We start from the raw sequence: 12,823 nt of genomic DNA, 5'->3' as shown, positions 1-12,823 counted from the left end.
TAATTTTAATATTTTATATAATTTTAGATGAAAAATTTATTGAATTAATTTATAAATTTGGTTATATATGATTTATCTCTCTAGACTTTATAAAGAACTCATAATAGTTCAAAAACATATCAATGGATGTTCAGCATTATTAGTTCTCAATTAAATAATGCAAAATAAAATTTCAATTAGCTACAACTAATGGGATGGCCAAATTTTCAAATAAGAAAATCTGATTATATGTGTTGGTAAGAATATGGAGGGTGGGACTTATACATTATTGGTAGGAATATAAATATTTCATCGACTTTGTAAAATAATTTGGTGGTATTCATGCTGCTAAAAGCAGTAAGGGTATGAGTTTCTAAGGGTGAAATGGCAACTGGACAGTTTTGCTCATTTATTTATTTTTTACCATTCAATGATGGTTATGTAGGTACCTTTTGTTTACGAATGTTCGTCTAGCCTGGATAGTCATAGTTTGTGTAGTTTGTTGGACATTCTACTTTAGTAAAAAAAAATACGGCAGGTACAATTTTGAAAAATATGCTCGTTATCCATATTGTCAAACTTCTTTATAAAAAGGAATAAAGACATACTAGTTCTAATAGCAACATATAATTATATTATGTCACTGCATATATTAGCACAGTTTTAACATTTTTAAAAGTTACCAATTAAAAAATTAAAAAGTAACATTTTAGGTTGCATTTATGATTACTAAAGAAATAAAAAATGATTATATATGTCGCTTAAATGCAACCTAGTATACTTTGATAAAAATGTAAGTGGAAGTTTTGTACATAAATTCTTCCCTTTTTTGGTGGCGATGAAATATCATTTATTCCATATGAACTGACTAAATTCTTTATCTAAGATAGTCACACACGTTTATTCGTTTCTGATGGAAATAAATAGTCCTTCAATTGCTATAAAGTGCATGCAGATTGTTTCTTTTGCTCAGAGAGATACAATTTGTTTTCAATTATTTCCAGCATTTTGCACACTACTGCAAGAAAACGATTAAGGGAATGTTTCAAGAGTGTTTGCTGATATTTCTGTGACATCTTAAATGTGATTAGATAAGAGGCAGTTTTTAAACGTAATGACATAGTGTGTGAGATATCTTGGCTGCTACAGGGGTCTTTTTTAAACAAGTGTTCACAGTCACCTCATTTACATTGATTTTTTAAAAAGTATTGGATATGGAAAGTAGAGTTTATATTGAAGTGGGAAAAAAATGAAGGCTATAAATTTTGTTTAAAAACAGAGAATTTTCCATTCAAAATAGATATTCTTGTTCTCTTAATCTGTAGAGAGATTAGAAACAAAAGTAATGATTTTATTACACACATTATTTTATATAGCATGATCTAAAGCCCATGGATCACAAAAATAAAAAAAATGCTTAATTTCCATGGCATACAGTTTTTAAAAGCAAAGATTAGTTTACAATGGAAATTAAAAAAAGCGAAACAAATGATGTTTTAGAGAGATGCTTCAAGAAAGATTCAATGCATTCTTCTTTGAAGGCTATAGTTTTCTTGAGATAGATAAGAGCAAAATAACCACAGCATTATTGTTATTTCTATCTCTAACCATTTTCAAATAGATTAATTTAATCTATTTGATATGGAACATGATTGCATGAATTTTGAAGATGTTTACTGAAATCTTTTCTATAGAAATGCATAGTCTCATGCTTGTACTTGGTTAGAGCAACTATATAAACAGTAAACTGTGTTTATTTCCTTTCATTGTTCAATTCTGATTATTTAAAATAAATATTAGGAACCACTGCTACTATTAGGCACACAGGTGTGTAGTTAATGCTTGCTTTATGGTTAATATCCCAAATGTCCTCTGCCATACTGAAAAACTAATGTAAATTTATATGCCACAGATAAGATATGGATCAACAGGTTTATAATCCCATCTGTGCATCTCACCGGCTACATAATCTTAAAAAACATAATTATGCTCTCTATACATCCTTGTCTCACCTGTAAGATAGACATACTAGTAACAGTCTCAGAGAGTTGTGATGAGGACAGAATTAAATAATATAAAGCAATAGCACACTTCCTGGTAAGACTTAGCTAAGATTCCTAGATAATTTTATTACTATTTTTATTATTATGATTGTTAGAGATGAAGTTTTGCTCTTATTGCCCAGGCTGCAGTACAGTGGTGCAATCTCAGCTCACAGCAACCTCTGCCTCCCAGGTTCAAGTGATTCTCCTGCTTCAGCCTCCCAAGTAGCTGGGACTACAGGCATGCTCCACCATACCTGGCTAATTTTTGTATTTTTAGTAGAGACGGGGTTTCACCATGTTGGCCAGGCTGGTCTTGAGCTCCTGACCTCTGGTGATCCATCCACCTTGGCCTACCAAAGTGCTGGGATTACAGGCATGAGCCACCGTGCCTGGCTTAATAATTTTATCATTAATCTATCATATTTATTGTAGATTATTTAAATTATATATACATGTTTATTTTATATCTTTCGTCTATGCACCTACATAAACATCACTTATCATACAGGTTATGTAAATATAAATTTGTTTCAACATCGTCTATCAGTAAGACATCTTGCCATTAAGGCCTTTCCTCTTAATTCAGAATCCCTTTACATGACAGTGGAAAGGATAACTTATTTTGCAAAGAATATATATAAAAAAGATATATTTTTTACCAGAAATATTTGTTTGTTAACTATCGTGGAAGAACTGATTGCACTGCTAATGAAGAAATAATTATGATATAGTTGTCAAAAAGTTTCAGGCCTGCTTGGTTACCTTATACAGTCTTAATTCTTGTTCCTTCATACGTATTGACAGCCCTAGTTAATATTTATCTTTCACTTGGCGCCTAGCAACTTTTGATCCTGCTGGAAATGAGTAAGGGTTCTAGGTGACAATTCTCTTTATAGTATTTGTTGTTCACTCACCATTTTTTTAAACCGAGTTTCTCTAAGAAAATATTAATATTCTCTATGAAAAATAAAAAATATTTATGATGTCTTCAGATGAACTCATAAAAGGTGCACAATTTAAGAATTCAACTATGAACTGTACTTACTAATTTGGAAATATCCTCTAAAGTTCCCAACTAGATAAAAATTTAATTGGTCTACTTTAAATTAGTGCATTGGTTTTGTAATAATTATTCAGTGTTTTGCTCTAAATATTCCACAATTCAAACTTTTTATGATTTTTTTCCACTCAGTTTATTTTTGTAAATAAATCTATAAAAGATATTCTCACTCCTGGGCTTCATAAGAAAGGTTTAGAATATTGTGTTAAGGGTAGGACACTGTAAATTATATTAAATAATCAAACAGATTCAATGTATTTTCTGTTCTAAACCTGACTTTAGTTCATGATAAATCTATTTTCATTAAAATTTCAAGGGAATAAAAATGTAAAAACAAAATATAACAAAAAAAGAAAAAGAAAATATAACAATACAATTTGTAATATGACCAAACCAGTCACCACGTTTGAATGTATATATGACTTATAGGTCTATTAAAAGTTATTTATTTTATAGTGTAAATATAAGTTGTCATTTTTCTTTATTTTTTATAGATGAGCTTTTATACACATATGTTTGATTATTTTTGTTATTAGCCTGTTTAATAAATATGTGAAATAATATTGTTTAACAATGAACAATGAATCTATTTTTATGAGTTGACCTAATTCAACAGCAATCAAAATGAGCAAAGATTAGTAAATCCAGATATAATAGACATGACTAAAAGTATTAAACATGACTATAACTTACATTCCCAAAATGTTTGTTTGTTGTTTGATCCTTTAAAAGAGTTATCTAGAGCAGTAGCTTTCAAACTTTCTTTGTGGTTTTTGACTCAAAATGCAAAAAGATCTGACATATTCTTATAACTATATACACTCAACTAGACCCATAACTTATCAGGCAATACTCACGTGGACTAAGTTGAGATCACTTTATAAATAATTAGAATGGTTTCTTTTTATACCTCATAATTTGTTCAACGGAAATCAAAGAAAGGAATTGACATACTCATCTAAAAAGTAAAGGTCTTATATGTGCCTTATTCTTTTCTTCGTTCCTCCCTTCCTCCCTTCCTCCCTCCCTCCCTCCCTCCCTCCCTTCCTCCCTTCCTCCCTCCCTTCCTCCCTTCCTTCCTTACTTCCTTCCTTCCTTCCCTCCCTCAAACATACTCTTTCTTCTCGAAAGAATTTAAGAATATGCTGTTACTGCAAGGTATTTTTCTTTATATTAAGCACATAGAGAGGATATATTCATACATATGAACATTTCATATATATATGTATATATGTATATGTATGTATATATGTGTGTGTGTGTATATATATATATATAGATAGATATATATAGAGAGATTATTTCTGCCTAAAAAGATTCATAGTAAAAAAGATACTTGTATGTGATGTTATGATATAGATCATATAATAATTAACATATTCCGGGATATGGAAGGGGTAGAAAATTAGGGAAAAGTGGAGAGGAGGTACACATTATGAGTTGAAAATAATTAGGCAAATGAAAAGCATAGGTGAAGGAGTATCTATGAATAGGAGGTGAGGAGTAATACACACATAACTTTGTAATTGTGAAACCGAGCAGGGAAGTTACCAAGCAATTAAAGGTAAGTGATACAAAGAGGTCAATAAAAAGAATAAAATATCCCATAAGTGAGGACTGTATTAAAGACTTCTGACTTTGTAGGTATAGAAAATCATGAAAAGTATTTTTTAATTGTCATATTTTCAAATAAATACAGGTAAGCAACTGAAATTACTAAAAACTTATTAAGGAGGGTTATTGTATAATTCCACAATATGGCAAGAACATTTTAATATTTTAGAGTGTTAATAATCAGTGTTTTTCAAGATAGATTGATATACTAAATAGATAAGATGAATAAATGGACACATTTAGAAATACACTTTCAAAATTAAGAACATACATATATACACACCCACACATATGTATTTTTGTAAACCTCTTTTGAAAGAGTAATATATTAGTTGCTAAAAGTAGTATTTTGTTAGATGTATGGCCTACCTACAGGAAAGTGCACAGATTATTAGTGTGTAGATTAATGAATGTCCCAAGGAAATGCACACTCAAATATCTATCACAGATAAAACTTATGAGATACCACCACTACTCCAGAAACCCCCTTCCAACTCATTTATATTCATTTCCTCCTGCAATCCCACTGAACATAATCACCTGAACATGAGCAACACTATAACTGCTCTGCCCACCATCTCCCTCCTCCACTCCTACTTTCTTGACAATACTGGGGATGTTGGAAGACAATTGCTTGATCTAGTGATCTTTTCTTTTGTTTCTGGTTCTTCAAGATTAGAACATGCCTAGACAGCTCACCGTGTTGTTCAAGACCTGACTGATTTCTTTTCATTTTCAGTCTCTTTGTCTATGTCAGACTTACTTATACACAGATCAGCCATCTGCCCTCAGCTTTGGAAGGTGCAACAGCTCCCGCCACACCTACTCATCTATGAATGACTCAGTTCTCTGTGGAATTCAGTTCTTTTAAATCTTTCTTTTGTATGATTCCCTAGGTTATTGTATTACTTTGCTAGGGCTGCAATAACAAAGTACCACAGACTGTGTGGCTTGATCAATAAAAATTTATTTTTTCACCATTCTGGAGACTAGATATCTACGATAAACGTGTTGGTAGAGTTTTTTTTCTTTTAAGTCTCTCTCCTTGGCTTGTAGATGGCCATCTTCTCCCTGTGTCTTCACATGGTCTTTCTCTGCTTGTATCTGTGCCCTAATCACCTTTTCCTTTAAGCGCACCAGCAATATTGAATTAGGACCAACTCAATGATCTCATTTCAACTGAATTACTTCTTTAAAGACCCTGTCTCCACATAGAGACACACTTTCATGTAGTGGGGGTTAGGACGTCAGCATATGAATTTCAGGGATACTCATTTCAGCCCATAACCATTATATATTTTTAAACTATTTTTATTTTCCATGGGTGTTTGTGTGTGTGTGTTGTTTGTTTGTTGTTGTTATTACTGTGAGAACAAAGAACTTTCGTGTCCCCTTAACTGGAAGTGGAAGTGAGAATCAAAAACCTAGTTCTCTTTTGTGGAATCCAGTTTTTGCTGCAATTTTCTCTTTTTGTTCTCCATTTTCTTCATCATGTTAATCATATATGGATTGTTTTGGGGTTATTTCTACTGTGTGTTATTTGGGGTTATTTCTACTGTGTGTTATTTGGGGTTATTTCTACTCATTCATTGGTGTTTGGTTTTATCTCCTGACGTGCAAGGTTTAAATTAAGTCTGGATGCTCTATATGAAAAATTACAGAGTTAATTCAAGGTTCTGGATTTTTAGCTTCTGGTCTCAGTAAGAGAGGCAAACTTCTTCAATTGAATCATCACTTGAGCTATATTAAGACTCAGTTTTAATCTCCCTAAGGGCTTGTTTCTTGATCGTTTTCCTTCATCATAGAATTAGCTATTTAATGTTATCAGTGGAATGACCAGTCTTTCCTCTTAGGAATTCCTGACTTTCTGATATCTTTGTTGCTAACAGACCTTCAAATAGATTTTTATATTTTCTCATTTTTTTTAGCTGTTCTCAGGGATGTGATAAAAACTATTAATACATACCCTTGGCTAGAAGTAAAGGTCTGCTAAAAATTTAGTTGTACACATAAACCTTCTATAAATTAATGATAATTCTTGTTTTACGTTTAAAAATGAATGCTTGATGATAACTTTTGTATCTTAAACAGAGTTAAGTTTAAATAATTTTTTACAACACAAACCAGTGAATATTATCCAGATAAAAGAGTGTTAAGTATAAAGAATGTGTAAAAATATGAAAATGCTTAAATTATTAAGTAGGAACAATCACATCATTGATTACATAGTATGCTTGTTATTGGAAAAAATAGTTTTAAAACTGTCTTGACAAAAGAAAACCAAATACCACATAGTCTCACTTATAGGTGGGAGTTAAATAATGAGAGCACATGGACATATAAAGAGGAACAAGGCACACCAGTGCTCGTTGAAAGCTGGAGGGTGGGAGGACGGAGAGGATCAGGAAAAATAATAGGTACTAGGTTGGATACCTGGGTGATGAAATGATCTGTATGACAAACCCCCATGACACAAGTTTACCTGTGTAACAGACCTGCACATGTACCTCTGAACTTAAAAATGAATTTTAAAAAAACCTGTCTTGACTGTACTGGGAAGTATACAATTCTGTTTTTGACAAGAACAGGTGTATATATTATTGACAACTGAGACTTCTTTTATTTTAAAAGTTTTAATTTAAAATAAACAGACTTTATTTCCATACCTTTGGAAAAATGTTGCCACACTATATTATTAAAAAATGTTCACAGGTAGAAAATTAATATAAAACAGCACAACGATCGCCTTATTTTATAGCAATGCTTTCTAATTTTAATTAGCCTGTTATAAACTTCTCAAACTCTTCTCAGTGTGTATGCACACATACACATGTACACACACATATACTTCTTATGGACACTGTTGAAATGTCTTCTGTCTAATGAATATTTTCATTGAGCCTATAGATAATTGGGTAATGTTTATGCATATTTGTTGTTTTGTCATTTACAGTAGAATATGACCCATATGTTTTAGGGTTTTTAGAATTATCATCCATCCTTTAAGTTCTCAGCTGTATCTTCACCCAGGTAACCCCAATTATTTCCAGCTAGATTACTTTTGAAAATGTTTGCTTTGGCTCACCACATTTAATTTATATTTTATTCAATAGATTTATATTTTAAATATACCACCAGTAAAATGATTTGGCTCTAAACAATTTTTATACCTTATATATCCCTGTATTTCACAATGCTATAAGTCCATTAATTCACATTTTAGAAAACACTAAAAGGTATGCCTTTTTTCAGTTTATTATGCTTTCCACCATTTCTTGTTTCCATAAATTTGTTATGGTCCCTCTTATGGTGCTGCAGCATTGCATATTAACTAACTAGTGATGGCAAGAAACTCACATGCAAAAATGAATGTGCACATTTCTGGATAAAGTTTCCTATTTAATAAAAATACAAAAAATAATACCCGGTAAGAAATGCAAGCAAAGAAGGAATACTGTGCAGCTCACCTGAGACTTCCTGAGCCCCACAAGCCACTCAATGGGAATACTTTCAGGAATAGATTATGAACATGGGTCTTGTCAGATACGAGAAACTTCGTTTTATACTGAGAAAAATCCCTGAGGCTTACACACATATTAAGGAGAAAGTTAAACCAACAATTTGCTTTCATTTCTTTCATTAAAACAGTGTTTACAGAAATATGCATCCTGTATGTATTGACCTTAAATCAGTGGCAGTAAGATCATAATATCAGCATTGAGGCAGGTGGGAGCAGAATCAGAGTGCAAGCATTCCTGAGCAGTGCCCTGCTTCCAGCAGTCCAGTGTTCCCAAAAGCATATTTCTCTACAGGTGCGGGTTATATTGGGGTCTCAGGCAGATACATTTTTCCCTCATAGTTACTTATTTCTTTCATCAAACACGTGTGAATAACTGTACGTCTACAGGAAAAGATGCCCTCTCACTTTTAGTGAAAAAATCAAGTCTATCTAAATTTTGCATTTCCATTTTTAAAAAAGACATAGTATACTGTAGGAAAATATTTGTCTGATATAAAGGAAACAAGAGCAAGTCCCATGATAAATGGAAAATGTATCTAAGTCTAATCACTAGAGAGAAACCACACAGTAATTTGAACAGGGGAGGTTTCATACAAAGAATTACTAACTGTAGCATGGGATTGCAGTAACAACAAATCACATTCAAACAGTGTGCTGGCCAAAGGAAACATATTTGTGAGCCAAATCTTGCTGATTTTGAAATCTCTGCTTGGAATACTGTTATAATATCTTAACAGAATATCTGAGCATAGTTCAGATTCTAATGCTACCCTACTAAAACACTTACATTTGATTTAAACAGCATTCTGAATGATGTGTGTAAGCCTCCATAACTTGGAATGTGGACTATTATATTCTATGCCTCACCATCCTTTCTTCACCTCTTCCTTTATAAGTATCTTAACTCTGTTTTATGAGGATTGTAACTATTTCTTTACTGAAGACCCCGCCAGTACTTTGTGAAGACATGGTTTGAGTTACTGAATTTAATTAGTACCATTCTTCAGTGATAGGTTACTTTGCAGTCCAAACATTTGAGTTGCTAACAGTATTTTTAAAAATATTAAGAGCATAATGTCAGTAATGGTCTCTTTTGAAAATATCGTTAAAATCACTTACTGAAACATCTTTTATTATTTATTAGATGTATAGTTTTAATTATTGAAGGTCAAAATATTATTGAAAGTGTATTGCTTGTGTATAAAGCAAAAAAAATTGAGATTGTAAAAAAATGCCGTTAGAAAATATAATTATTTAACATATGCATAGTAATACTATTTAGTTTGTCATACAGGAGTTGTCATGACTGATTTAGATGTCCCTCTTCAGTCCTCTCTGAGATCCCAATATATTACACAACCTTAGCACTTCTTACACTACACTGTAATTTTTGGTTTATTTCTCTGTCTTCTGATCAAGATGACACACTTCTTAGGAGCAGGGAAAACTTAAAGTTTGTTTTTGTTTTAAAATATCTATACTGTAGCCAAAATTAAAAATCAATTGATTAATACATGCACAGTTGAATAGTGAAAAAATTTCTTTCTATTTATGACTGCTCCTGTACACCCATTTATAATAATTATATTTAACAAAGATAATTAGAAGAAATATATAAATGTATTAAAATAACTTAAAAAGTTTAATTTTAATGTTATTTATATTATATAAGAACCCATCCATATTATTTTTGAAATATTTTACATTATATATACAGATTCAATTTTTAAAGTTTTTTAAAATCAAATAATTCAACATTTCAAACAGTGTAGATGTCTTCAAAATGGCAGAAACTTGAAATACTATTTTAAGACACAATTTGAAATACTTTAGCTTAATAGGTATTGCATTCTGTGGGAAGTAACGCTACATAAAATAATTCCTATATTAAAATTATAAATATTGTCAATGTAATTCACTCTTGACATTGAAGTGTAAATTAGTAACTCAGTGTTGTATTTTTAAAAGCCTTTCTGGGTCTCCCATTTCCCATCCTACATTAACAAACACAGAAATAACTACTTTTAACATCTTAGGTACTTATTTTTATGTTTATCTTCATATTCATCAGTACACATTTCTTGATTTATAAATTTTGAGTACCTACAAATTTTCTCTAATAAAATTTGAGAACCTGTGTCATTCCCTGTTCCCTAATACAGCAAGGTAAAACTATATACTAAATAAAATTAGATTATTGTTAAGTTGTCCTCAAAGGCTGCGTGTCAGTATTTTATCTGAGCTCCATTTTATTCTATAGTTTCTAATCCACAGTTTTAAAACCTACAATTTTAAGAGCTATTACAACTTCAGGTGATTCCTGGGATTTGTGTATGGCTCAAATAGTTCTATCAATGTGCTATTAGAAATGCTTTTCACCTTTTCTTCTTCTTTTTATTTTTTTCTCAACCATTCAGCAGCTGATTGTTAAATTGTATTTTGGTTGTTTTTCTTAATTGTTGGTAACTTCAGTCTGCCACAGCAACAGAAATTCCATTTGTTCTGCTTAGACCATTACAGCTGTATAGAATGCCTTCAGTTGAAATCCACATCAGCCGAAGAAATGTATCTTATGGCCCTAAGAATTCTGCATCCTCTTTCATACATGATAAAAGGAATAAAAATTGAGAAGAATCAAAAACCTTTGTTATGGTTTCTAAAAAATCAGTGTGAGTAATATTATAATTTAATTATAAACAAGGCAAATACGTATAAAAGATGACACCATTCATTATTCTATTAACTATGTAATTATAAAGGACTGTCAAGTTTTTCTAACGATAACTGAAACTCAACTCTAAATTTAATAAAGGTTATTTAAAAAGAGAACTTTATAAATTGTTTAAAAAAAACTCATCCAGAAAATAATTATCATAATTTAGGCTTATACTATATTTCAAATAACATCCTGGAATGTATTTTAGTATTGCTATGGACTGAATTGTGTCTCCCCAAAATTGATATGTTGAAGTCCCAACCCCAATATAATGGTATTTGTTGATGCGGCCCTGGGAAGGTAATTAGATTTAGATGAGGTTGTTCTGCCTGCATGACGAGATTTAATGCCTTTATAAGAAGAGATGCTAGGGAGTTGCTCTCTCTCTCTCTCTCTCTCTCTCTCTCTGCTATAGAAGCAAACACACAGAAAAGCAGCCATCTGTAAGCCAGAAAGACAACCCTTGGCTGACATCTCGAGTATAGAATTTCCAGTACCATAATTGTGAGAAATAAATTCCTGTTGTTTATGCCACCATGCGGCCTGAGCTATGTCAGCCTAAGCTGAATTATACAAGCTTATGTGCACAGATGTATAACATATGTCTATTTATATTACGTTTAATAATTTTTGTTGTTAACATTTGCTTACCCTATATTCTTTTTTTAAAATTTTCCATTAATGCTTAACATTTTATTTCAGCAAAAATACAAAGATTATGTTCCATCATTAATCATTGTGACATCTTTTAAGTGTCTACATCTTATTTATTAAAATTAGATCTTGACGATCTTTTCAAGAAATAATTTACTGTACAATGTGTAAACAGTTTGTAACATTCTACAATGCTTATTTCTCTACCAAAAATATGCCCAGTGTACTGATGTTATATACAAATTAATACAAATATCCAAATCTTTTAAAAATTTAAGCCATATAATAAATATGATATCAAGTGCATTGGATAGCCTAGTGAAAAAACTGGAAAAGGAAAGGATTTCCAAAACTGAAACTCGTAATTCATATTAATAAGAAAATTTGAGATATTTGTTTTATTAGTTTTAGAAAAACTGACAAAACAATAACATGCAACTGTATTATTCTGAGTTTATAGGATAATTTGATATAACTTAGTTGTACACATTTCTTTTTCCTTTTTTTTTTTTTTTTTTTTTTTGAGATGGAGTCTTACTCTGTCACAAGGCTGTAGTGCAGTGGTGCAATCTCGGCTTACTGCAACATCCGCCTTCTGGGTTCAAGCGATTCTCCTGCCTCAGCCTCCTGAGTAGCTGGGACTACAGGTGCGCACCACCACACCCAGCTAATTTTTGTATTTTTAGTAGAGACAGGGTTTCACCATGTTGGCCAGGCTGGTCTCAAACTCTTGACCTTGTGATCCGCACACCTTGGCCTCCCATAGTGCTGGGATTACAGGCATGAGCCACCGCTCCTGGCCAGTTGTACACATTTCTTATTCCTAATAAGTGATTTCTTTCATAAGAAAATTCCCATCTAGTATTCTAGATCCTATCATTCTAAAACCTTGATTTAGGGTTCATTAATATTCATTCAAAATATATTAACTTTGTAAATTTTGCCATCACTAACATAAACAGTAGTTTATGTTTATATAAAATTAGCTGAACAAAACCCTCACTAGTAAAATTTAAAGGAAGTTCTCTAAGCCCGTCTAAATTATTAACCCACCTTTGGAAAAAATGATGAATGTCATTAGTTAAAGATATTCTATTTGGCATGTGCATTACATTTGATATACCCATTTTATTTTTGCTGGATTTTCATGCAACGCTGCTGCCAAACTGCTTACATAAATCCATAGATAAGCTGTTTTCTAGTAATTCCCAAAGCTACTAATGGTGTGTCAATTC

At 31.7% G+C, this 12,823-nt stretch overlaps 1 long non-coding RNA gene across 1 annotated transcript in view; it reads left to right on the top strand.

Annotated features, from left to right (window-relative positions):
* Positions 1–12,823, top strand: part of LOC129021290 (uncharacterized) — a 165,266-nt gene that overhangs the window by 105,003 nt on the left and 47,440 nt on the right. The gene's annotated exons all lie outside the window — the stretch shown is intronic.

This window comes from Pongo pygmaeus, chromosome 1 (assembly GCF_028885625.2).
Source record: "Pongo pygmaeus isolate AG05252 chromosome 1, NHGRI_mPonPyg2-v2.0_pri, whole genome shotgun sequence".
In the NCBI taxonomy this organism is placed as follows: Eukaryota; Metazoa; Chordata; class Mammalia; order Primates; family Hominidae; genus Pongo; species Pongo pygmaeus.
The sequence above is the reverse complement of the archived record's forward strand: the minus strand, read 5'-3'. Positions and strand labels throughout refer to the sequence as shown.